General features: G+C 49.7%; 29 non-coding genes across 29 annotated transcripts; all 29 read left to right on the forward strand.

Moving 5' to 3' along the window:
• The first annotated feature begins 1925 nt into the window (after positions 1 to 1925).
• LOC137885747 (U6 spliceosomal RNA) lies at positions 1926 to 2032 on the forward strand. The gene has a single exon (XR_011104862.1). It is a non-coding gene; the product is annotated as a U6 spliceosomal RNA (small nuclear RNA).
• Positions 2033 to 2578: 546 nt separating this feature from the next.
• LOC137885736 (U6 spliceosomal RNA) lies at positions 2579 to 2685 on the forward strand. The gene has a single exon (XR_011104852.1). It is a non-coding gene; the product is annotated as a U6 spliceosomal RNA (small nuclear RNA).
• Positions 2686 to 3231: 546 nt separating this feature from the next.
• Positions 3232 to 3338, forward strand: LOC137885735 (U6 spliceosomal RNA). Its single transcript, XR_011104851.1, has one exon. It is a non-coding gene; the product is annotated as a U6 spliceosomal RNA (small nuclear RNA).
• A 546-nt stretch (positions 3339 to 3884) lies between these two features.
• LOC137885797 (U6 spliceosomal RNA) lies at positions 3885 to 3991 on the forward strand. The gene has a single exon (XR_011104912.1). It is a non-coding gene; the product is annotated as a U6 spliceosomal RNA (small nuclear RNA).
• A 546-nt stretch (positions 3992 to 4537) lies between these two features.
• LOC137885767 (U6 spliceosomal RNA) lies at positions 4538 to 4644 on the forward strand. The gene has a single exon (XR_011104882.1). It is a non-coding gene; the product is annotated as a U6 spliceosomal RNA (small nuclear RNA).
• A 546-nt stretch (positions 4645 to 5190) lies between these two features.
• Positions 5191 to 5297, forward strand: LOC137885799 (U6 spliceosomal RNA). Its single transcript, XR_011104914.1, has one exon. It is a non-coding gene; the product is annotated as a U6 spliceosomal RNA (small nuclear RNA).
• Positions 5298 to 5843: 546 nt separating this feature from the next.
• Positions 5844 to 5950, forward strand: LOC137885768 (U6 spliceosomal RNA). The gene has a single exon (XR_011104883.1). It is a non-coding gene; the product is annotated as a U6 spliceosomal RNA (small nuclear RNA).
• Positions 5951 to 6496: 546 nt separating this feature from the next.
• Positions 6497 to 6603, forward strand: LOC137885800 (U6 spliceosomal RNA). The gene has a single exon (XR_011104915.1). It is a non-coding gene; the product is annotated as a U6 spliceosomal RNA (small nuclear RNA).
• A 546-nt stretch (positions 6604 to 7149) lies between these two features.
• LOC137885769 (U6 spliceosomal RNA) lies at positions 7150 to 7256 on the forward strand. Its single transcript, XR_011104884.1, has one exon. It is a non-coding gene; the product is annotated as a U6 spliceosomal RNA (small nuclear RNA).
• Positions 7257 to 7802: 546 nt separating this feature from the next.
• On the forward strand, positions 7803 to 7909 carry LOC137885770 (U6 spliceosomal RNA). Its single transcript, XR_011104885.1, has one exon. It is a non-coding gene; the product is annotated as a U6 spliceosomal RNA (small nuclear RNA).
• Positions 7910 to 8455: 546 nt separating this feature from the next.
• On the forward strand, positions 8456 to 8562 carry LOC137885732 (U6 spliceosomal RNA). The gene has a single exon (XR_011104848.1). It is a non-coding gene; the product is annotated as a U6 spliceosomal RNA (small nuclear RNA).
• Positions 8563 to 9108: 546 nt separating this feature from the next.
• Positions 9109 to 9215, forward strand: LOC137885757 (U6 spliceosomal RNA). Its single transcript, XR_011104872.1, has one exon. It is a non-coding gene; the product is annotated as a U6 spliceosomal RNA (small nuclear RNA).
• Positions 9216 to 9761: 546 nt separating this feature from the next.
• LOC137885771 (U6 spliceosomal RNA) lies at positions 9762 to 9868 on the forward strand. The gene has a single exon (XR_011104886.1). It is a non-coding gene; the product is annotated as a U6 spliceosomal RNA (small nuclear RNA).
• Positions 9869 to 10413: 545 nt separating this feature from the next.
• On the forward strand, positions 10414 to 10520 carry LOC137885766 (U6 spliceosomal RNA). Its single transcript, XR_011104881.1, has one exon. It is a non-coding gene; the product is annotated as a U6 spliceosomal RNA (small nuclear RNA).
• A 546-nt stretch (positions 10521 to 11066) lies between these two features.
• LOC137885772 (U6 spliceosomal RNA) lies at positions 11067 to 11173 on the forward strand. The gene has a single exon (XR_011104887.1). It is a non-coding gene; the product is annotated as a U6 spliceosomal RNA (small nuclear RNA).
• Positions 11174 to 11719: 546 nt separating this feature from the next.
• LOC137885758 (U6 spliceosomal RNA) lies at positions 11720 to 11826 on the forward strand. Its single transcript, XR_011104873.1, has one exon. It is a non-coding gene; the product is annotated as a U6 spliceosomal RNA (small nuclear RNA).
• A 546-nt stretch (positions 11827 to 12372) lies between these two features.
• LOC137885773 (U6 spliceosomal RNA) lies at positions 12373 to 12479 on the forward strand. Its single transcript, XR_011104888.1, has one exon. It is a non-coding gene; the product is annotated as a U6 spliceosomal RNA (small nuclear RNA).
• Positions 12480 to 13025: 546 nt separating this feature from the next.
• Positions 13026 to 13132, forward strand: LOC137885801 (U6 spliceosomal RNA). Its single transcript, XR_011104916.1, has one exon. It is a non-coding gene; the product is annotated as a U6 spliceosomal RNA (small nuclear RNA).
• A 546-nt stretch (positions 13133 to 13678) lies between these two features.
• Positions 13679 to 13785, forward strand: LOC137885774 (U6 spliceosomal RNA). The gene has a single exon (XR_011104889.1). It is a non-coding gene; the product is annotated as a U6 spliceosomal RNA (small nuclear RNA).
• A 546-nt stretch (positions 13786 to 14331) lies between these two features.
• LOC137885775 (U6 spliceosomal RNA) lies at positions 14332 to 14438 on the forward strand. Its single transcript, XR_011104890.1, has one exon. It is a non-coding gene; the product is annotated as a U6 spliceosomal RNA (small nuclear RNA).
• Positions 14439 to 14984: 546 nt separating this feature from the next.
• Positions 14985 to 15091, forward strand: LOC137885733 (U6 spliceosomal RNA). Its single transcript, XR_011104849.1, has one exon. It is a non-coding gene; the product is annotated as a U6 spliceosomal RNA (small nuclear RNA).
• A 546-nt stretch (positions 15092 to 15637) lies between these two features.
• On the forward strand, positions 15638 to 15744 carry LOC137885759 (U6 spliceosomal RNA). The gene has a single exon (XR_011104874.1). It is a non-coding gene; the product is annotated as a U6 spliceosomal RNA (small nuclear RNA).
• Positions 15745 to 16290: 546 nt separating this feature from the next.
• On the forward strand, positions 16291 to 16397 carry LOC137885777 (U6 spliceosomal RNA). The gene has a single exon (XR_011104892.1). It is a non-coding gene; the product is annotated as a U6 spliceosomal RNA (small nuclear RNA).
• Positions 16398 to 16942: 545 nt separating this feature from the next.
• On the forward strand, positions 16943 to 17049 carry LOC137885765 (U6 spliceosomal RNA). The gene has a single exon (XR_011104880.1). It is a non-coding gene; the product is annotated as a U6 spliceosomal RNA (small nuclear RNA).
• Positions 17050 to 17595: 546 nt separating this feature from the next.
• LOC137885778 (U6 spliceosomal RNA) lies at positions 17596 to 17702 on the forward strand. Its single transcript, XR_011104893.1, has one exon. It is a non-coding gene; the product is annotated as a U6 spliceosomal RNA (small nuclear RNA).
• A 546-nt stretch (positions 17703 to 18248) lies between these two features.
• Positions 18249 to 18355, forward strand: LOC137885760 (U6 spliceosomal RNA). Its single transcript, XR_011104875.1, has one exon. It is a non-coding gene; the product is annotated as a U6 spliceosomal RNA (small nuclear RNA).
• Positions 18356 to 18901: 546 nt separating this feature from the next.
• Positions 18902 to 19008, forward strand: LOC137885779 (U6 spliceosomal RNA). The gene has a single exon (XR_011104894.1). It is a non-coding gene; the product is annotated as a U6 spliceosomal RNA (small nuclear RNA).
• Positions 19009 to 19553: 545 nt separating this feature from the next.
• Positions 19554 to 19660, forward strand: LOC137885776 (U6 spliceosomal RNA). Its single transcript, XR_011104891.1, has one exon. It is a non-coding gene; the product is annotated as a U6 spliceosomal RNA (small nuclear RNA).
• A 546-nt stretch (positions 19661 to 20206) lies between these two features.
• Positions 20207 to 20313, forward strand: LOC137885780 (U6 spliceosomal RNA). Its single transcript, XR_011104895.1, has one exon. It is a non-coding gene; the product is annotated as a U6 spliceosomal RNA (small nuclear RNA).
• Positions 20314 to 20701: the final 388 nt, after the last annotated feature.

Consider the following 20701-nt stretch of genomic DNA (forward strand, 5'->3'; position numbering starts at 1 on the left):
AGTGTACAGAGCGTATAACAATGCACTTATCACGAAGAATATATGTTATACATCTGATTAAACAGCCTAACTTTTTAAAGTTGTATAGTTACGTTAACGTTGTACTAATCCATTTAATATAACGCTGCATCTTTTAAATGTGTAGGTAAAGTTGTATAGCTACGTTGACGTTTTTTTAATCCATTTAATATAACGCTGCATATTCTAAATGTGTAGGTAAAGTTTTATATAACGCTGCATCTTTTATATGTGTAGGTTAGGTTGTATAGTAACGTTAACGTTTTTCTAATCCATTTAATATAACGCTGCATCTTTTAAATGTGTAGGTTAGGTTGTATAGTAACGTTAACGTTTTTCTAATCCATTTAATATAACGCTGCATCTTTTAAATGTGTAGGTTAGGTTGTATAGTTACGTTAACATTTTTACAATCCATTCAATATATCGCTGCATCTTTTAAATGTGTAGGTTAGGTTGTATAGTTACGTTTACGTTTTTATGATCCATTTAATATAACGCTGCATCTTTTCAATGTGTAGGTAAAGTTGTATAGTTACGTTAACATTTTTATAATCCATTTAATATAACGCTGCATCTTTTAAATGTGTTGGTAAAGTTGTATAGTTGCGTTAACGTTTTTATAATCCATTTAAAAAACGCTGCATCTTTTAAATGTGTAGGTTAGGTTGTATAGTTATGTTAACATTTTTATAAACCATTCAATATAACGCTGCATCTTTTAAATGTGTAGGTAAAGTTGTATAGATGCGTTAACGTTTTTATGATCAATTTAATATAACGAATGCATTTTTTAAATATTGCTATGACATGAGGAGAGAGTATGTGTTTTGACAGCAGGTGAAAACTGTGGAGGGAGGAAATGACGAAGAAACACAAGGGAGGGGGACCATGATGGAGACTTTGTTTGTTTTGTTTTTATTTATTCCTTTGTGTTTGTTTATTTATCATTCTTAAAGTGTTTTGTTATTTAATTTGTTTTTTATAAATAAATAAAAGTCTGTAATCTGCACTTTGTTTGGAAGCTTTATTATTTCTGATTATACAGTATATATTTAAAAAAAAAAGCTTTACACATTAGAATAGAAATATGAGACACATACACAAATATATTATATACATATATGTATATATATATATATATATGTATATATATATATATATATATATATATATATATATATATATACATGATGAGCTGCTGATACACTTAGGGGTCAAAGGTCACAGTGGTCAAATTTGCTAAATAATGAAAAATAAACAAACAATTACTAACTTTGTCAACAGAGAACATATTTGAATGATCCCAAGAACACATGAAATGATCTGATTAGAACTTTTTATATATGAGTAGCTTGTTCAATGCTGGTGTCTCTAAAGACCACACGTAGTCCAGCTGAGGAGACAATGACAGATGTTAAAGCTGAGGAGACAAGGACAGATGTTACCGCTGAGGAGACAAGGACAGATGTTAATGCTGAGGAGACAAGGACAGATGTTGCCTCTGAGGACATGCTACACATTACAAAGCTATAACAACATAACCATGTAGTTTATTGCATAGTATACCTACTAAGTTATTGTAGCTACTCTTTACCAGTAACCCTCTACTCTAACTGCTGACCATGCCCACTGTTTTGTCACCCTTACCTCTTTGCCGTTGGCGAGGATTGAACCGCAAACCTTCTGCACCCCACCAGACGCACAGGAGCAAAAAAACAACAGAGAAGAATGAACCATATTGTACCATAAGGATGACACGCAAATGTCAAATTCTGCCAGGGACAGACCTCACCCCTCGCTCTTGTGACGCTTCATAGGGATTGCGGCCCTCCGACCCTCACCGCTGTGAAGGTGTTGTTGAGACAACAAGGGGTTCAAATGGTCGGCGGCGCCTGTGAGTCAATGTGCTTGCTAAGGCAGCACATCTAATAAATTGGAATCGATACAGAGAAGATTAGTATGGCCCCTGCGAAAGGATGACACGCAAATTTGTGAAGCATTTCCACATTTTGACCAGCCCGAGCTGAATTCCCGGCCTTGTAGCCGTAGATAAAGACGGCAGCAAAAGATGGACGACAAGGGGATTAAAGGTGTCATTCCCACAATAAAGGGCTGAAAGTTGTCCCACGTTCTCAGGATAACAAATTTGGGATGATCAACTTTACACAGTGCGGCTTCTCCCACTGCTGATTTCACAGAGGGATGCTCAGAGTTTGCCAGACAGGCTCACAGTAATTCTGGGGGTGTGTCTTAGGAAGGAACTGCCTAGGGCCAAAGTCCGGCCCCCTGCCAAAAAGGCAACTTGGGCACCGGCCCGCTCACAGTGTCAGGACACTTTTGAGCTCATCCTTTTTGTGGATTAAACAGTCAGACAGAATTAGCCGGCACTCACGGCTAACACATTGGCCGGCAAACACATTGACGTCTGCCAGGGACAGACCTCACCCCTCGCTCTTGTGACGCTTCATAGGGATTGCGGCCCTCCGGCCCTCACCGCTGTGAAGGTATTGTTGAGACAACAAGGGGTTCAAATGGTCGGCGGCGCCTGTGAGTCAATGTGCTTGCTAAGGCAGCACATCTAATAAATTGGAATCAATACAGAGAAGATTAGCATGGCCCCTGCGAAAGGATGACACGCAAATTCGTGAAGCGTTTCCACATTTTGACCAGCCCGAGCTGAATTCCCGGCGTTGTAGCCGTAGATAAAGACGGCAGCAAAAGATGGACGACAAGGGGATTAAAGGTGTCATTCCCACAATAAAGGGCTTAAAGTTGTCCCACGTCCTCAGGATAACAAATTTGGCATGATCAACTTTACACAGTGCGGCTTATCCCACTGCTGATTTCACAGAGGGATGCTCAGAGTTTGCCAGACAGGCTCACAGTAATTCTGGGGGTGTGTCTTAGGAAGGAACTGCCTAGGGCCAAAGTCCGGCCCCCTGCCAAAAAGGCAACTTGGGCACCGGCCCGCTCACAGTGTCAGGACACTTTTGAGCTCATCCTTTTTGTGGATTAAACAGTCAGACAGAATTAGCCGGCACTCACGGCTAACACATTGGCCGGCAAACACATTGACGTCTGCCAGGGACAGACCTCACCCCTCGCTCTTGTGACGCTTCATAGGGATTGCGGCCCTCCGGCCCTCACCGCTGTGAAGGTCTTGTTGAGACAACAAGGGGTTCAAATGGTCGGCGGCGCCTGTGAGTCAATGTGCTTGCTAAGGCAGCACATCTAATAAATTGGAATCGATACAGAGAAGATTAGCATGGCCCCTGCGAAAGGATGACACACAAATTCGTGAAGCGTTTCCACATTTTGACCAGCCCGAGCTGAATTCCCGGCCTTGTAGCCGTAGATAAAGACGGCAGCAAAAGATGGACGTCAAGGGGATTAAAGGTGTCATTCCCACAATAAAGGGCTTAAAGTTGTCCCACGTCCTCAGGATAACAAATTTGGCATGATCAACTTTACACAGTGCGGCTTCTCCCACTGCTGATTTCACAGAGGGATGCTCAGAGTTTGCCAGACAGGCTCACAGTAATTCTGGGGGTGTGTCTTAGGAAGGAACTGCCTAGGGCCAAAGTCCGGCCCCCTGCCAAAAAGGCAACTTGGGCACCGGCCCGCTCTCAGTGTCAGGACACTTTTGAGCTCATCCTTTTTGTGGATTAAACAGTCAGACAGAATTAGCCGGCACTCACGGCTAACACATTGGCCGGCAAACACATTGACGTCTGCCAGGGACAGACCTCACCCCTCGCTCTTGTGACGCTTCATAGGGATTGCGGCCCTCCGGCCCTCACCGCTGTGAAGGTGTTGTTGAGACAACAAGGGGTTCAAATGGTCGGCGGCGCCTGTGAGTCAATGTGCTTGCTAAGGCAGCACATCTAATAAATTGGAATCGATACAGAGAAGATTAGCATGGCCCCTGCGAAAGGATGACACGCAAATTCGTGAAGCATTTCCACATTTTGACCAGCCCGAGCTGAATTCCCGGCCTTGTAGCCATAGATAAAGACGGCAGCAAAAGATGGACGACAAGGGGATTAAAGGTGTCATTCCCACAATAAAAGGCTTAAAGTTGTCCCACGTCCTCAGGATAACAAATTTGGCATGATCAACTTTACACAGTGCGGCTTCTCCCACTGCTGATTTCACAGAGGGATGCTCAGAGTTTGCCAGACAGGCTCACAGTAATTCTGGGGGTGTGTCTTAGGAAGGAACTGCCTAGGGCCAAAGTCCGGCCCCCTGCCAAAAAGGCAACTTGGGCACCGGCCCGCTTACAGTGTCAGGACACTTTTGAGCTCATCCTTTTTGTGGATTAAACAGTCAGACAGAATTAGCCGGCACTCACGGCTAACACATTGGCCGGCAAACACATTGACGTCTGCCAGGGACAGACCTCACCCCTCGCTCTTGTGACGCTTCATAGGGATTGCGGCCCTCCGGCCCTCACCGCTGTGAAGGTGTTGTTGAGACCACAAGGGGTTCAAATATTCGGCGGCGCCTGTGAGTCAATGTGCTTGCTAAGGCAGCACATCTAATAAATTGGAATCGATACAGAGAAGATTAGCATGGCCCCTGCGAAAGGATGACACGCAAATTCGTGAAGCGTTTCCACATTTTGACCAGCCCGAGCTGAATTCCCGGCCTTGTAGCCGTAGATAAAGACGGCAGCAAAAGATGGACAACAAGGGAATTAAAGGTGTCATTCCCACAATAAAGGGCTTAAAGTTGTCCCACGTCCTCAGGATAACAAATTTGGCATGATCAACTTTACACAGTGCGGCTTATCCCACTGCTGATTTCACAGAGGGATGCTCAGAGTTTGCCAGACAGGCTCACAGTAATTCTGGGGGTGTGTCTTAGGAAGGAACTGCCTAGGGCCAAAGTCCAGCCCCCGGCCAAAAAGGCAACTTGGGCACCGGCCCGCTCACAGTGTCAGGACACTTTTGAGCTCATCCTTTTTGTGGATTAAACAGTCAGACAGAATTAGCCGGCACTCACGGCTAACACATTGGCCGGCAAACACATTGACGTCTGCCAGGGACAGACCTCACCCCTCGCTCTTGTGACGCTTCATAGGGATTGCGGCCCTCCGGCCCTCACCGCTGTGAAGGTGTTGTTGAGACCACAAGGGCTTCAAATGGTCGGCGGCGCCTGTGAGTCAATGTGCTTGCTAAGGCAGCACATCTAATAAATTGGAATCGATACAGAGAAGATTAGCATGGCCCCTGCGAAAGGATGACACGCAAATTCGTGAAGCATTTCCACATTTTGACCAGCCCGAGCTGAATTCCCGCCTTGTAGCCGTAGATAAAGACGGCAGCAAAAGATGGACGACAAGGGGATAAAAGGTGTCATTCCCACAATAAAGGGCTTAAAGTTGTCCCACGTCCTCAGGATAACAAATTTGGCATGATCAACTTTACACAGTGCGGCTTATCCCACTGCTGATTTCACAGAGGGATGCTCAGAGTTTGCCAGAAAGGGCTCACAGTAATTCTGGGGGTGTGTCTTAGGAAGGAACTGCCTAGGGCCAAAGTCCGGCCCCCTGCCAAAAAGGCAACTTGGGCACCGGCCCGCTCACAGTGTCAGGACACTTTTGAGCTCATCCTTTTTGTGGATTAAACAGTCAGACAGAATTAGCCGGCACTCACGGCTAACACATTGGCCGGCAAACACATTGACGTCTGCCAGGGACAGACCTCACCCCTCGCTCTTGTGACGCTTCATAGGGATTGCGGCCCTCCGGCCCTCACCGCTGTGAAGGTGTTGTTGAGACAACAAGGGGTTCAAATGGTCGGCGGCGCCTGTGAGTCAATGTGCTTGCTAAGGCAGCACATCTAATAAATTGGAATCGATACAGAGAAGATTAGCATGGCCCCTGCGAAAGGATGACACGCAAATTCGTGAAGCGTTTCCACATTTTGACCAGCCCGAGCTGAATTCCCGGCCTTGTAGCCGTAGATAAAGACGGCAGCAAAAGATGGACGACAAGGGGATTAAAGGTGTCATTCCCACAATAAAGGGCTTAAAGTTGTCCCACGTCCTCAGGATAACAAATTTGGCATGATCAACTTTACACAGTGCGGCTTATCCCACTGCTGATTTCACAGAGGGATGCTCAGAGTTTGCCAGACAGGCTCACAGTAATTCTGGGGGTGTGTCTTAGGAAGGAACTGCCTAGGGCCAAAGTCCAGCCCCCGGCCAAAAAGGCAACTTGGGCACCGGCCCGCTCACAGTGTCAGGACACTTTTGAGCTCATCCTTTTTGTGGATTAAACAGTCAGACAGAATTAGCCGGCACTCACGGCTAACACATTGGCCGGCAAACACATTGACGTCTGCCAGGGACAGACCTCACCCCTCGCTCTTGTGACGCTTCATAGGGATTGCGGCCCTCCGGCCCTCACCGCTGTGAAGGTGTTGTTGAGACCACAAGGGCTTCAAATGGTCGGCGGCGCCTGTGAGTCAATGTGCTTGCTAAGGCAGCACATCTAATAAATTGGAATCGATACAGAGAAGATTAGCATGGCCCCTGCGAAAGGATGACACGCAAATTCGTGAAGCATTTCCACATTTTGACCAGCCCGAGCTGAATTCCCGCCTTGTAGCCGTAGATAAAGACGGCAGCAAAAGATGGACGACAAGGGGATAAAAGGTGTCATTCCCACAATAAAGGGCTTAAAGTTGTCCCACGTCCTCAGGATAACAAATTTGGCATGATCAACTTTACACAGTGCGGCTTATCCCACTGCTGATTTCACAGAGGGATGCTCAGAGTTTGCCAGAAAGGGCTCACAGTAATTCTGGGGGTGTGTCTTAGGAAGGAACTGCCTAGGGCCAAAGTCCGGCCCCCTGCCAAAAAGGCAACTTGGGCACCGGCCCGCTCACAGTGTCAGGACACTTTTGAGCTCATCCTTTTTGTGGATTAAACAGTCAGACAGAATTAGCCGGCACTCACGGCTAACACATTGGCCGGCAAACACATTGACGTCTGCCAGGGACAGACCTCACCCCTCGCTCTTGTGACGCTTCATAGGGATTGCGGCCCTCCGGCCCTCACCGCTGTGAAGGTGTTGTTGAGACAACAAGGGGTTCAAATGGTCGGCGGCGCCTGTGAGTCAATGTGCTTGCTAAGGCAGCACATCTAATAAATTGGAATCGATACAGAGAAGATTAGCATGGCCCCTGCGAAAGGATGACACGCAAATTCGTGAAGCGTTTCCACATTTTGACCAGCCCGAGCTGAATTCCCGGCCTTGTAGCCGTAGATAAAGACGGCAGCAAAAGATGGACGACAAGGGGATTAAAGGTGTCATTCCCACAATAAAGGGCTTAAAGTTGTCCCACGTCCTCAGGATAACAAATTTGGCATGATCAACTTTACACAGTGCGGCTTATCCCACTGCTGATTTCACAGAGGGATGCTCAGAGTTTGCCAGACAGGCTCACAGTAATTCTGGGGGTGTGTCTTAGGAAGGAACTGCCTAGGGCCAAAGTCCGGCCCCCTGCCAAAAAGGCAACTTGGGCACCGGCCCGCTCACAGTGTCAGGACACTTTTGAGCTCATCCTTTTTGTGGATTAAACAGTCAGACAGAATTAGCCGGCACTCACGGCTAACACATTGGCCGGCAAACACATTGACGTCTGCCAGGGACAGACCTCACCCCTCGCTCTTGTGACGCTTCATAGGGATTGCGGCCCTCCGGCCCTCACCGCTGTGAAGGTGTTGTTGAGACAACAAGGGGTTCAAATGGTCGGCGGCGCCTGTGGGTCAATGTGCTTGCTAAGGCAGCACATCTAATAAATTGGAATCGATACAGAGAAGATTAGCATGGCCCCTGCGAAAGGATGACACGCAAATTCGTGAAGCGTTTCCACATTTTGACCAGCCCGAGCTGAATTCCCGGCCTTGTAGCCATAGATAAAGACGGCAGCAAAAGATGGACGACAAGGGGATTAAAGGTGTCATTCCCACAATAAAAGGCTTAAAGTTGTCCCACGTCCTCAGGATAACAAATTTGGCATGATCAACTTTACACAGTGCGGCTTCTCCCACTGCTGATTTCACAGAGGGATGCTCAGAGTTTGCCAGACAGGCTCACGGTAATTCTGGGGGTGTGTCTTAGGAAGGAACTGCCTAGGGCCAAAGTCCGGCCCCCTGCCAAAAAGGCAACTTGGGCACCGGCCCGCTCACAGTGTCAGGACACTTTTGAGCTCATCCTTTTTGTGGATTAAACAGTCAGACAGAATTAGCCGGCACTCACGGCTAACACATTGGCCGGCAAACACATTGACGTCTGCCAGGGACAGACCTCACCCCTCGCTCTTGTGACGCTTCATAGGGATTGCGGCCCTCCGGCCCTCACCGCTGTGAAGGTGTTGTTGAGACAACAAGGGGTTCAAATGGTCGGCGGCGCCTGTGAGTCAATGTGCTTGCTAAGGCAGCACATCTAATAAATTGGAATCAATACAGAGAAGATTAGCATGGCCCCTGCAAAAGGATGACACGCAAATTCGTGAAGCGTTTCCACATTTTGACCAGCCCGAGCTGAATTCCCGGCGTTGTAGCCGTAGATAAAGACGGCAGCAAAAGATGGACGACAAGGGGATTAAAGGTGTCATTCCCACAATAAAGGGCTTAAAGTTGTCCCACGTCCTCAGGATAACAAATTTGGCATGATCAACTTTACACAGTGCGGCTTATCCCACTGTTGATTTCACAGAGGGATGCTCAGAGTTTGCCAGACAGGCTCACAGTAATTCTGGGGGTGTGTCTTAGGAAGGAACTGCCTAGGGCCAAAGTCCGGCCCCCTGCCAAAAAGGCAACTTGGGCACCGGCCCGCTCACAGTGTCAGGACACTTTTGAGCTCATCCTTTTTGTGGATTAAACAGTCAGACAGAATTAGCCGGCACTCACGGCTAACACATTGGCCGGCAAACACATTGACGTCTGCCAGGGACAGACCTCACCCCTCGCTCTTGTGACGCTTCATAGGGATTGCGGCCCTCCGGCCCTCACCGCTGTGAAGGTGTTGTTGAGACAACAAGGGGTTCAAATGGTCGGCGGCGCCTGTGAGTCAATGTGCTTGCTAAGGCAGCACATCTAATAAATTGGAATCGATACAGAGAAGATTAGCATGGCCCCTGCAAAAGGATGACACGCAAATTCGTGAAGCGTTTCCACATTTTGACCAGCCCGAGCTGAATTCCCGGCCTTGTAGCCATAGATAAAGACGGCAGCAAAAGATGGACGACAAGGGGATTAAAGGTGTCATTCCCACAATAAAGGGCTTAAAGTTGTCCCACGTCCTCAGGATAACAAATTTGGCATGATCAACTTTACACAGTGCGGCTTATCCCACTGCTGATTTCACAGAGGGATGCTCAGAGTTTGCCAGACAGGCTCACAGTAATTCTGGGGGTGTGTCTTAGGAAGGAACTGCCTAGGGCCAAAGTCCAGCCCCCGGCCAAAAAGGCAACTTGGGCACCGGCCCGCTCACAGTGTCAGGACACTTTTGAGCTCATCCTTTTTGTGGATTAAACAGTCAGACAGAATTAGCCGGCACTCACGGCTAACACATTGGCCGGCAAACACATTGACGTCTGCCAGGGACAGACCTCACCCCTCGCTCTTGTGACGCTTCATAGGGATTGCGGCCCTCCGGCCCTCACCGCTGTGAAGGTGTTGTTGAGACCACAAGGGCTTCAAATGGTCGGCGGCGCCTGTGAGTCAATGTGCTTGCTAAGGCAGCACATCTAATAAATTGGAATCGATACAGAGAAGATTAGCATGGCCCCTGCGAAAGGATGACACGCAAATTCGTGAAGCGTTTCCACATTTTGACCAGCCCGAGCTGAATTCCCGCCTTGTAGCCGTAGATAAAGACGGCAGCAAAAGATGGACGACAAGGGGATAAAAGGTGTCATTCCCACAATAAAGGGCTTAAAGTTGTCCCACGTCCTCAGGATAACAAATTTGGCATGATCAACTTTACACAGTGCGGCTTCTCCCACTGCTGATTTCACAGAGGGATGCTCAGAGTTTGCCAGACAGGCTCACAGTAATTCTGGGGGTGTGTCTTAGGAAGGAACTGCCTAGGGCCAAAGTCCGGCCCCCTGCCAAAAAGGCAACTTGGGCACCGGCCCGCTCACAGTGTCAGGACACTTTTGAGCTCATCCTTTTTGTGGATTAAACAGTCAGACAGAATTAGCCGGCACTCACGGCTAACACATTGGCCGGCAAACACATTGACGTCTGCCAGGGACAGACCTCACCCCTCGCTCTTGTGACGCTTCATAGGGATTGCGGCCCTCCGGCCCTCACCGCTGTGAAGGTGTTGTTGAGACAACAAGGGGTTCAAATGGTCGGCGGCGCCTGTGAGTCAATGTGCTTGCTAATGCAGCACATCTAATAAATTGGAATCGATACAGAGAAGATTAGCATGGCCCCTGCGAAAGGATGACACACAAATTCGTGAAGCGTTTCCACATTTTGACCAGCCCGAGCTGAATTCCCGGCCTTGTAGCCGTAGATAAAGACGGCAGCAAAAGATGGACGACAAGGGGATTAAAGGTGTCATTCCCACAATAAAGGGCTTAAAGTTGTCCCACGTCCTCAGGATAACAAATTTGGCATGATCAACTTTACACAGTGCGGCTTATCCCACTGCTGATTTCACAGAGGGATGCTCAGAGTTTGCCAGACAGGCTCACAGTAATTCTAGGGGTGTGTCTTAGGAAGGAACTGCCTAGGGCCAAAGTCCAGCCCCCGGCCAAAAAGGCAACATGGGCACCGGCCCGCTCAAAGTGTCAGGACACTTTTGAGCTCATCCTTTTTGTGGATTAAACAGTCAGACAGAATTAGCCGGCACTCACGGCTAACACATTGGCCGGCAAACACATTGACGTCTGCCAGGGACAGACCTCACCCCTCGCTCTTGTGACGCTTCATAGGGATTGAGGCCCTCCGGTCCTCACCGCTGTGAAGGTGTTGTTGAGACCACAAGGGGTTCAAATGGTCGGCGGCGCCTGTGAGTTAATGTGCTTGCTAAGGCAGCACATCTAATAAATTGGAATCGATACAGAGAAGATTAGCATGGCCCCTGCGAAAGGATGACACGCAAATTCGTGAAGCGTTTCCACATTTTGACCAGCCCGAGCTGAATTCCCGGCCTTGTAGCCGTAGATAAAGACGGCAGCAAAAGATGGACGACAAGGGGATTAAAGGTGTCATTCCCACAATAAAGGGCTTAAAGTTGTCCCACGTCCTCAGGATAACAAATTTGGCATGATCAACTTTACACAGTGCGGCTTATCCCACTGCTGATTTCACAGAGGGATGCTCAGAGTTTGCCAGACAGGCTCACAGTAATTCTGGGGGTGTGTCTTAGGAAGGAACTGCCTAGGGCCAAAGTCCGGCCCCCTGCCAAAAAGGCAACTTGGGCACCGGCCCGCTCACAGTGTCAGGACACTTTTGAGCTCATCCTTTTTGTGGATTAAACAGTCAGACAGAATTAGCCGGCACTCACGGCTAACACATTGGCCGGCAAACACATTGACGTCTGCCAGGGACAGACCTCACCCCTCGCTCTTGTGACGCTTCATAGGGATTGCGGCCCTCCGGCCCTCACCGCTGTGAAGGTGTTGTTGAGACAACAAGGGGTTCAAATGGTCGGCGGCGCCTGTGAGTCAATGTGCTTGCTAAGGCAGCACATCTAATAAATTGGAATCGATACAGAGAAGATTAGCATGGCCCCTGCAAAAGGATGACACGCAAATTCGTGAAGCGTTTCCACATTTTGACCAGCCCGAGCTGAATTCCCGGCCTTGTAGCCATAGATAAAGACGGCAGCAAAAGATGGACAACAAGGGGATTAAAGGTGTCATTCCCACAATAAAAGGCTTAAAGTTGTCCCACGTCCTCAGGATAACAAATTTGGCATGATCAACTTTACACAGTGCGGCTTCTCCCACTGCTGATTTCACAGAGGGATGCTCAGAGTTTGCCAGACAGGCTCACAGTAATTCTGGGGGTGTGTCTTAGGAAGGAACTGCCTAGGGCCAAAGTCCGGCCCCCTGCCAAAAAGGCAACTTGGGCACCGGCCCGCTTACAGTGTCAGGACACTTTTGAGCTCATCCTTTTTGTGGATTAAACAGTCAGACAGAATTAGCCGGCACTCACGGCTAACACATTGGCCGGCAAACACATTGACGTCTGCCAGGGACAGACCTCACCCCTCGCTCTTGTGACGCTTCATAGGGATTGCGGCCCTCCGGCCCTCACCGCTGTGAAGGTGTTGTTGAGACCACAAGGGGTTCAAATATTCGGCGGCGCCTGTGAGTCAATGTGCTTGCTAAGGCAGCACATCTAATAAATTGGAATCGATACAGAGAAGATTAGCATGGCCCCTGCGAAAGGATGACACGCAAATTCGTGAAGCGTTTCCACATTTTGACCAGCCCGAGCTGAATTCCCGGCCTTGTAGCCGTAGATAAAGACGGCAGCAAAAGATGGACAACAAGGGAATTAAAGGTGTCATTCCCACAATAAAGGGCTTAAAGTTGTCCCACGTCCTCAGGATAACAAATTTGGCATGATCAACTTTACACAGTGCGGCTTATCCCACTGCTGATTTCACAGAGGGATGCTCAGAGTTTGCCAGACAGGCTCACAGTAATTCTGGGGGTGTGTCTTAGGAAGGAACTGCCTAGGGCCAAAGTCCAGCCCCCGGCCAAAAAGGCAACTTGGGCACCGGCCCGCTCACAGTGTCAGGACACTTTTGAGCTCATCCTTTTTGTGGATTAAACAGTCAGACAGAATTAGCCGGCACTCACGGCTAACACATTGGCCGGCAAACACATTGACGTCTGCCAGGGACAGACCTCACCCCTCGCTCTTGTGACGCTTCATAGGGATTGCGGCCCTCCGGCCCTCACCGCTGTGAAGGTGTTGTTGAGACCACAAGGGCTTCAAATGGTCGGCGGCGCCTGTGAGGCAATGTGCTTGCTAAGGCAGCACATCTAATAAATTGGAATCGATACAGAGAAGATTAGCATGGCCCCTGCGAAAGGATGACACGCAAATTCGTGAAGCATTTCCACATTTTGACCAGCCCGAGCTGAATTCCCGCCTTGTAGCCGTAGATAAAGACGGCAGCAAAAGATGGACGACAAGGGGATAAAAGGTGTCATTCCCACAATAAAGGGCTTAAAGTTGTCCCACGTCCTCAGGATAACAAATTTGGCATGATCAACTTTACACAGTGCGGCTTATCCCACTGCTGATTTCACAGAGGGATGCTCAGAGTTTGCCAGAAAGGGCTCACAGTAATTCTGGGGGTGTGTCTTAGGAAGGAACTGCCTAGGGCCAAAGTCCGGCCCCCTGCCAAAAAGGCAACTTGGGCACCGGCCCGCTCACAGTGTCAGGACACTTTTGAGCTCATCCTTTTTGTGGATTAAACAGTCAGACAGAATTAGCCGGCACTCACGGCTAACACATTGGCCGGCAAACACATTGACGTCTGCCAGGGACAGACCTCACCCCTCGCTCTTGTGACGCTTCATAGGGATTGCGGCCCTCCGGCCCTCACCGCTGTGAAGGTGTTGTTGAGACAACAAGGGGTTCAAATGGTCGGCGGCGCCTGTGAGTCAATGTGCTTGCTAAGGCAGCACATCTAATAAATTGGAATCGATACAGAGAAGATTAGCATGGCCCCTGCGAAAGGATGACACGCAAATTCGTGAAGCGTTTCCACATTTTGACCAGCCCGAGCTGAATTCCCGGCCTTGTAGCCGTAGATAAAGACGGCAGCAAAAGATGGACGACAAGGGGATTAAAGGTGTCATTCCCACAATAAAGGGCTTAAAGTTGTCCCACGTCCTCAGGATAACAAATTTGGCATGATCAACTTTACACAGTGCGGCTTATCCCACTGCTGATTTCACAGAGGGATGCTCAGAGTTTGCCAGACAGGCTCACAGTAATTCTGGGGGTGTGTCTTAGGAAGGAACTGCCTAGGGCCAAAGTCCGGCCCCCTGCCAAAAAGGCAACTTGGGCACCGGCCCGCTCACAGTGTCAGGACACTTTTGAGCTCATCCTTTTTGTGGATTAAACAGTCAGACAGAATTAGCCGGCACTCACGGCTAACACATTGGCCGGCAAACACATTGACGTCTGCCAGGGACAGACCTCACCCCTCGCTCTTGTGACGCTTCATAGGGATTGCGGCCCTCCGGCCCTCACCGCTGTGAAGGTGTTGTTGAGACAACAAGGGGTTCAAATGGTCGGCGGCGCCTGTGGGTCAATGTGCTTGCTAAGGCAGCACATCTAATAAATTGGAATCGATACAGAGAAGATTAGCATGGCCCCTGCGAAAGGATGACACGCAAATTCGTGAAGCGTTTCCACATTTTGACCAGCCCGAGCTGAATTCCCGGCCTTGTAGCCATAGATAAAGACGGCAGCAAAAGATGGACGACAAGGGGATTAAAGGTGTCATTCCCACAATAAAAGGCTTAAAGTTGTCCCACGTCCTCAGGATAACAAATTTGGCATGATCAACTTTACACAGTGCGGCTTCTCCCACTGCTGATTTCACAGAGGGATGCTCAGAGTTTGCCAGACAGGCTCACAGTAATTCTGGGGGTGTGTCTTAGGAAGGAACTGCCTAGGGCCAAAGTCCGGCCCCCTGCCAAAAAGGCAACTTGGGCACCGGCCCGCTCACAGTGTCAGGACACTTTTGAGCTCATCCTTTTTGTGGATTAAACAGTCAGACAGAATTAGCCGGCACTCACGGCTAACACATTGGCCGGCAAACACATTGACGTCTGCCAGGGACAGACCTCACCCCTCGCTCTTGTGACGCTTCATAGGGATTGCGGCCCTCCGGCCCTCACCGCTGTGAAGGTGTTGTTGAGACAACAAGGGGTTCAAATGGTCGGCGGCGCCTGTGAGTCAATGTGCTTGCTAAGGCAGCACATCTAATAAATTGGAATCAATACAGAGAAGATTAGCATGGCCCCTGCAAAAGGATGACACGCAAATTCGTGAAGCGTTTCCACATTTTGACCAGCCCGAGCTGAATTCCCGGCGTTGTAGCCGTAGATAAAGACGGCAGCAAAAGATGGACGACAAGGGGATTAAAGGTGTCATTCCCACAATAAAGGGCTTAAAGTTGTCCCACGTCCTCAGGATAACAAATTTGGCATGATCAACTTTACACAGTGCGGCTTATCCCACTGCTGATTTCACAGAGGGATGCTCAGAGTTTGCCAGACAGGCTCACAGTAATTCTGGGGGTGTGTCTTAGGAAGGAACTGCCTAGGGCCAAAGTCCGGCCCCCTGCCAAAAAGGCAACTTGGGCACCGGCCCGCTCACAGTGTCAGGACACTTTTGAGCTCATCCTTTTTGTGGATTAAACAGTCAGACAGAATTAGCCGGCACTCACGGCTAACACATTGGCCGGCAAACACATTGACGTCTGCCAGGGACAGACCTCACCCCTCGCTCTTGTGACGCTTCATAGGGATTGCGGCCCTCCGGCCCTCACCGCTGTGAAGGTGTTGTTGAGACAACAAGGGGTTCAAATGGTCGGCGGCGCCTGTGAGTCAATGTGCTTGCTAAGGCAGCACATCTAATAAATTGGAATCGATACAGAGAAGATTAGCATGGCCCCTGCAAAAGGATGACACGCAAATTCGTGAAGCGTTTCCACATTTTGACCAGCCCGAGCTGAATTCCCGGCCTTGTAGCCATAGATAAAGACGGCAGCAAAAGATGGACGACAAGGGGATTAAAGGTGTCATTCCCACAATAAAGGGCTTAAAGTTGTCCCACGTCCTCAGGATAACAAATTTGGCATGATCAACTTTACACAGTGCGGCTTATCCCACTGCTGATTTCACAGAGGGATGCTCAGAGTTTGCCAGACAGGCTCACAGTAATTCTGGGGGTGTGTCTTAGGAAGGAACTGCCTAGGGCCAAAGTCCAGCCCCCGGCCAAAAAGGCAACTTGGGCACCGGCCCGCTCACAGTGTCAGGACACTTTTGAGCTCATCCTTTTTGTGGATTAAACAGTCAGACAGAATTAGCCGGCACTCACGGCTAACACATTGGCCGGCAAACACATTGACGTCTGCCAGGGACAGACCTCACCCCTCGCTCTTGTGACGCTTCATAGGGATTGCGGCCCTCCGGCCCTCACCGCTGTGAAGGTGTTGTTGAGACCACAAGGGCTTCAAATGGTCGGCGGCGCCTGTGAGTCAATGTGCTTGCTAAGGCAGCACATCTAATAAATTGGAATCGATACAGAGAAGATTAGCATGGCCCCTGCGAAAGGATGACACGCAAATTCGTGAAGCGTTTCCACATTTTGACCAGCCCGAGCTGAATTCCCGCCTTGTAGCCGTAGATAAAGACGGCAGCAAAAGATGGACGACAAGGGGATAAAAGGTGTCATTCCCACAATAAAGGGCTTAAAGTTGTCCCACGTCCTCAGGATAACAAATTTGGCATGATCAACTTTACACAGTGCGGCTTCTCCCACTGCTGATTTCACAGAGGGATGCTCAGAGTTTGCCAGACAGGCTCACAGTAATTCTGGGGGTGTGTCTTAGGAAGGAACTGCCTAGGGCCAAAGTCCGGCCCCCTGCCAAAAAGGCAACTTGGGCACCGGCCCGCTCACAGTGTCAGGACACTTTTGAGCTCATCCTTTTTGTGGATTAAACAGTCAGACAGAATTAGCCGGCACTCACGGCTAACACATTGGCCGGCAAACACATTGACGTCTGCCAGGGACAGACCTCACCCCTCGCTCTTGTGACGCTTCATAGGGATTGCGGCCCTCCGGCCCTCACCGCTGTGAAGGTGTTGTTGAGACAACAAGGGGTTCAAATGGTCGGCGGCGCCTGTGAGTCAATGTGCTTGCTAATGCAGCACATCTAATAAATTGGAATCGATACAGAGAAGATTAGCATGGCCCCTGCGAAAGGATGACACGCAAATTCGTGAAGCGTTTCCACATTTTGACCAGCCCGAGCTGAATTCCCGGCCTTGTAGCCGTAGATAAAGACGGCAGCAAAAGATGGACGACAAGGGGATTAAAGGTGTCATTCCCACAATAAAGGGCTTAAAGTTGTCCCACGTCCTCAGGATAACAAATTTGGCATGATCAACTTTACACAGTGCGGCTTATCCCACTGCTGATTTCACAGAGGGATGCTCAGAGTTTGCCAGACAGGCTCACAGTAATTCTAGGGGTGTGTCTTAGGAAGGAACTGCCTAGGGCCAAAGTCCAGCCCCCGGCCAAAAAGGCAACATGGGCACCGGCCCGCTCAAAGTGTCAGGACACTTTTGAGCTCATCCTTTTTGTGGATTAAACAGTCAGACAGAATTAGCCGGCACTCACGGCTAACACATTGGCCGGCAAACACATTGACGTCTGCCAGGGACAGACCTCACCCCTCGCTCTTGTGACGCTTCATAGGGATTGAGGCCCTCCGGTCCTCACCGCTGTGAAGGTGTTGTTGAGACCACAAGGGGTTCAAATGGTCGGCGGCGCCTGTGAGTCAATGTGCTTGCTAAGGCAGCACATCTAATAAATTGGAATCGATACAGAGAAGATTAGCATGGCCCCTGCGAAAGGATGACACGCAAATTCGTGAAGCGTTTCCACATTTTGACCAGCCCGAGCTGAATTCCCGGCCTTGTAGCCGTAGATAAAGACGGCAGCAAAAGATGGACGACAAGGGGATTAAAGGTGTCATTCCCACAATAAAGGGCTTAAAGTTGTCCCACGTCCTCAGGATAACAAATTTGGCATGATCAACTTTACACAGTGCGGCTTATCCCACTGCTGATTTCACAGAGGGATGCTCAGAGTTTGCCAGACAGGCTCACAGTAATTCTGGGGGTGTGTCTTAGGAAGGAACTGCCTAGGGCCAAAGTCCGGCCCCCTGCCAAAAAGGCAACTTGGGCACCGGCCCGCTCACAGTGTCAGGACACTTTTGAGCTCATCCTTTTTGTGGATTAAACAGTCAGACAGAATTAGCCGGCACTCACGGCTAACACATTGGCCGGCAAACACATTGACGTCTGCCAGGGACAGACCTCACCCCTCGCTCTTGTGACGCTTCATAGGGATTGCGGCCCTCCGGCCCTCACCGCTGTGAAGGTGTTGTTGAGACAACAAGGGGTTCAAATGGTCGGCGGCGCCTGTGAGTCAATGTGCTTGCTAAGGCAGCACATCTAATAAATTGGAATCGATACAGAGAAGATTAGCATGGCCCCTGCAAAAGGATGACACGCAAATTCGTGAAGCGTTTCCACATTTTGACCAGCCCGAGCTGAATTCCCGGCCTTGTAGCCATAGATAAAGACGGCAGCAAAAGATGGACGACAAGGGGATTAAAGGTGTCATTCCCACAATAAAGGGCTTAAAGTTGTCCCACGTCCTCAGGATAACAAATTTGGCATGATCAACTTTACACAGTGCGGCTTATCCCACTGCTGATTTCACAGAGGGATGCTCAGAGTTTGCCAGACAGGCTCACAGTAATTCTGGGGGTGTGTCTTAGGAAGGAACTGCCTAGGGCCAAAGTCCAGCCCCCGGCCAAAAAGGCAACTTGGGCACCGGCCCGCTCACAGTGTCAGGACACTTTTGAGCTCATCCTTTTTGTGGATTAAACAGTCAGACAGAATTAGCCGGCACTCACGGCTAACACATTGGCCGGCAAACACATTGACGTCTGCCAGGGACAGACCTCACCCCTCGCTCTTGTGACGCTTCATAGGGATTGCGGCCCTCCGGCCCTCACCGCTGTGAAGGTGTTGTTGAGACCACAAGGGCTTCAAATGGTCGGCGGCGCCTGTGAGTCAATGTGCTTGCTAAGGCAGCACATCTAATAAATTGGAATCGATACAGAGAAGATTAGCATGGCCCCTGCGAAAGGATGACACGCAAATTCGTGAAGCGTTTCCACATTTTGACCAGCCCGAGCTGAATTCCCGCCTTGTAGCCGTAGATAAAGACGGCAGCAAAAGATGGACGACAAGGGGATAAAAGGTGTCATTCCCACAATAAAGGGCTTAAAGTTGTCCCACGTCCTCAGGATAACAAATTTGGCATGATCAACTTTACACAGTGCGGCTTCTCCCACTGCTGATTTCACAGAGGGATGCTCAGAGTTTGCCAGACAGGCTCACAGTAATTCTGGGGGTGTGTCTTAGGAAGGAACTGCCTAGGGCCAAAGTCCGGCCCCCTGCCAAAAAGGCAACTTGGGCACCGGCCCGCTCACAGTGTCAGGACACTTTTGAGCTCATCCTTTTTGTGGATTAAACAGTCAGACAGAATTAGCCGGCACTCACGGCTAACACATTGGCCGGCAAACACATTGACGTCTGCCAGGGACAGACCTCACCCCTCGCTCTTGTGACGCTTCATAGGGATTGCGGCCCTCCGGCCCTCACCGCTGTGAAGGTGTTGTTGAGACAACAAGGGGTTCAAATGGTCGGCGGCGCCTGTGAGTCAATGTGCTTGCTAATGCAGCACATCTAATAAATTGGAATCGATACAGAGAAGATTAGCATGGCCCCTGCGAAAGGATGACACGCAAATTCGTGAAGCGTTTCCACATTTTGACCAGCCCGAGCTGAATTCCCGGCCTTGTAGCCGTAGATAAAGACGGCAGCAAAAGATGGACGACAAGGGGATTAAAGGTGTCATTCCCACAATAAAGGGCTTAAAGTTGTCCCACGTCCTCAGGATAACAAATTTGGCATGATCAACTTTACACAGTGCGGCTTATCCCACTGCTGATTTCACAGAGGGATGCTCAGAGTTTGCCAGACAGGCTCACAGTAATTCTAGGGGTGTGTCTTAGGAAGGAACTGCCTAGGGCCAAAGTCCAGCCCCCGGCCAAAAAGGCAACATGGGCACCGGCCCGCTCAAAGTGTCAGGACACTTTTGAGCTCATCCTTTTTGTGGATTAAACAGTCAGACAGAATTAGCCGGCACTCACGGCTAACACATTGGCCGGCAAACACATTGACGTCTGCCAGGGACAGACCTCACCCCTCGCTCTTGTGACGCTTCATAGGGATTGAGGCCCTCCGGTCCTCACCGCTGTGAAGGTGTTGTTGAGACCACAAGGGGTTCAAATGGTCGGCGGCGCCTGTGAGTCAATGTGCTTGCTAAGGCAGCACATCTAATAAATTGGAATCGATACAGAGAAGATTAGCATGGCCCCTGCGAAAGGATGACACGCAAATTCGTGAAGCGTTTCCACATTTTGACCAGCCCGAGCTGAATTCCCGGCCTTGTAGCCGTAGATAAAGACGGCAGCAAAAGATGGACGACAAGGGGATTAAAGGTGTCATTCCCACAATAAAGGGCTTAAAGTTGTCCCACGTCCTCAGGATAACAAATTTGGCATGATCAACTTTACACAGTGCGGCTTCTCCCACTGCTGATTTCACAGAGGGATGCTCAGAGTTTGCCAGACAGGCTCACAGTAATTCTGGGGGTGTGTCTTAGGAAGGAACTGCCTAGGGCCAAAGTCCAGCCCCCGGCCAAAAAGGCAACTTGGGCACCGGCCCGCTCACAGTGTCAGGACACTTTTGAGCTCATCCTTTTTGTGGATTAAACAGTCAGACAGAATTAGCCGGCACTCACGGCTAAC

This window comes from Cebidichthys violaceus, unplaced genomic scaffold, assembly GCF_023349555.1.
Source record: "Cebidichthys violaceus isolate CVI_PGR_0920_01 unplaced genomic scaffold, fCebVio1.0.p SCAF_40, whole genome shotgun sequence".
In the NCBI taxonomy this organism is placed as follows: domain Eukaryota; kingdom Metazoa; phylum Chordata; class Actinopteri; order Perciformes; family Stichaeidae; genus Cebidichthys; species Cebidichthys violaceus.